The sequence below is a fragment of the Paramormyrops kingsleyae genome, chromosome 12 (assembly GCF_048594095.1).
Source record: "Paramormyrops kingsleyae isolate MSU_618 chromosome 12, PKINGS_0.4, whole genome shotgun sequence".
NCBI classification, from domain to species: Eukaryota; Metazoa; Chordata; class Actinopteri; order Osteoglossiformes; family Mormyridae; genus Paramormyrops; species Paramormyrops kingsleyae.
Genome location: NC_132808.1, coordinates 11,016,258 through 11,019,220, shown reverse-complemented (window position 1 = coordinate 11,019,220; position 2,963 = coordinate 11,016,258).

Sequence of the window (2,963 nt, the reverse complement as noted above, 5' to 3'; positions counted from 1 at the left end):
AATAAGAAAAACCAGAAATAAATTTTTAATCTGTATTTCAACTGTTGAAACTCAGTTTCAAAGAAAAAGTGCAAAGAAAATGCCATCAGGGATCATGCTCTGTCTGAACATGTACAATTCTTAAATAATAAATTTTTATTTATATATATATATATATATATATATATATATATATATATATATATATATATATATATATATATATATATATATATAGAAATTACCCAGTGAACACACTAAGCTACAGCTCGTTAAACTAACCAGAGTTGCTGATTGTTGCACCTGACCAAAGATAGTCATGACATGGATTTTATTTTTACAATCTGCAGAAATTTTAGTGCTAACGTGACTTTAGCAAGCTTACCTTCGCGTGGATTTCAGGATGACTCACTTGCAAGTGTCGCTTCAAGTGCGTTGTGTTTTTACCAGTGATGGTGACTCCACATGGCTTACAAAGCGTCTTGTTTTCTCTAATATTAAACTGGAAATGTGTCCATATGTCTTCTCTTCGCTTCGCTTTCTTCCTGGCACTGACATATTGTCGTGTTAATTTTATGAAAACAGCCTGTTTCAAACCAGGTACATACGATGATCGTCTATCAATCGCCTACAGTTATGTGCATCTGAGCGTATCACCGCTCTCGGGAGTTTGTTCTGATTGGATGTCTATTCAAGTCGTCCCGCTTAAACAAAATAGAGTAGTTCTGATTGGATCTCGTCTTTGGCAAATATTTTAGTCTCGTTTTTATTCGTTTACAGAAATGTCAATAACTTTCGTCATAGTTCCAGTCTTTGAGTATATTTTTTTTATTTAGTTATCGTCTCGTTTTCATCAAAGAAAAAAGGTCGTTAATTAAAACTATGACGAAAATTTTTCGTCAACGAAATTAACAGGCAGGACAGGAACCGGACCACACCGTGGACCCTGCAGAACAAAAGCACAGGGCAGTACCAGTGCCATGAGGAGACCGCAGGTGGTTCCTTTCGGGAACCAATGGATGGGGTACCCCGAAAGACCCCCTTGGACCAAGCCGGGATCAGGCGGTAAGTCTGGGTAGCATACCCCCGTTCTTTCGATAGCCTCCTCGGCTGGGGAAACTCTGGTCACTGGGCTGACACCACAACAAAACATGTCTTTTGCATTTAACCCATATGTGACATAGCAGGGGGCAGCTAATTCAGCAGCCAGGGAGTAAATCTTGGGGGTGGTACCTTGCTCAGGGTACTTCAATGGTGCCTTGCTGGTCGGGGATTTGAACCAGCAAACATTGAACTATAAATGCAGTTTTCTAACCATTAGGCCACCGCTGATTATCAAAAGCTTTTCTAAATGTGCCTCACAATAATCCAGAGGCTGCCTTTATACATGATAAATGAAGCTATTACAACATGTAACAATGCCAATAAGGGAGGTGTTCACTTTAACCAGCATGGTGACATTCTCAGGCATGAATGATTTGAATGATGACCTAATGATGGGGACAGTGTGTAGCACAGTGGGTTGGGATGCTGTGCCTGTGATTGAAAGATGAAGTTCAAATCGTATGGTTGGCAAGGTGATCTCACTGTTGGGCCCTTGAGCAAGGCCCTTAATCCCCAGCTGTTCCAGGAGCTGTCTGATCTTGATTTGTTATGAGTTCATTGCTTTGGAAAAAAGCGTCAATAAGTAAATTTAATGTTTGCATTTTTGTGACAGACCTACAGGGGGAGCTACGTGACCTGGAACAGTTTTTCTGAGTATACAGCTCAAGTCTGTGATTAGAAGGAGCTTGTAAAAGTGATTTACAGATTTTTTTTTCTTATTCTTTTTGGATTTTTTATGTATATACCTTATATAAAGTGAGATGACTTTAGATCAATGTGATATGTCGTTATTGTCTCGACTACAAAAGCAGTCCTCTGAAAAGCATCATTTTGAAATAGCTACATTATGCCAAAATACAGGCGGACAAGTGCAAATTTCATCAGTAGTGGTTCTGAAGACCTAAAACTCTTAAAAACAAGTAGATAAGTATGGCCCACTAGCTGACCAGGTCCTTCTTGTGAAACAGGATTGTAGTGACGGAGGGAGAAAATGGCAGATTTTTCATCCTCTTTGCATATTGTCCAATAATGAGTTATTCTTTCAAGCAAAAACACAATATTACAATTCAATACCAAACTGACCTATGAGGCTTTATGAAATTCTTCTCACTGCCTCCAGTGGCAGATTGACAGCATGTCATAGTCGGTCCTCATCCATCCCTGTCCCTTATGTTTCGTCCCCATTTGGCCAGCAGGTGTTGCTGGCCATCCTGTTCCCTATGGGAAGGAATCTCCTCGTCAGCACCTCTCTCGTGTGGAGTTCCTCAAGGTTCTATTTTAGCACGCACCCATTTCTCTCTGTACATAGCTGTCAGCCAAGCTTCCATTGCACACCTACTGCTGGTCCAAAATGCAGCAGCTCGACCACTAACAGGATGATGTAAGTGTGATCGTATTTCTCCTATACCTGCCTCTCTACACTGGCTTCCAATGCGCTATAGGATAGAGTTCAAGATATTAAGATCTGCTTGATATTTCCTTGTGGTTCGGAAATCCAGGCTAAAGCATAGTGGAAATCAGGTGTTCATAGCTGCAGCTCCAAAGCTGTGGAATGAGCTGTCCCTGCATATTCCTCAGGCACCAACACTTTCCATATTTAAAGTATCAATAAATTTGTTTTTATTCTTAGAGTTTTATCTCAGTATAGCAGTTCACTATCATCAACATACACAAACTCAAACACTAAAAGACACTTTAAGTGTTTATGTTTAAGTGTTTGTGTTTGTGTATTTTGATAGTATAGCACTTTGTTTCAACTGCAGTTGTGTGAAATTGCAGTTGTGCCTCAGAAATAAACTGAGCTTGAACTAAATTATTAGTAGTTAGCTTAATATCCACCTCTAAACTCTTCTCACAATCACTAGTTTTCCCACCACTGC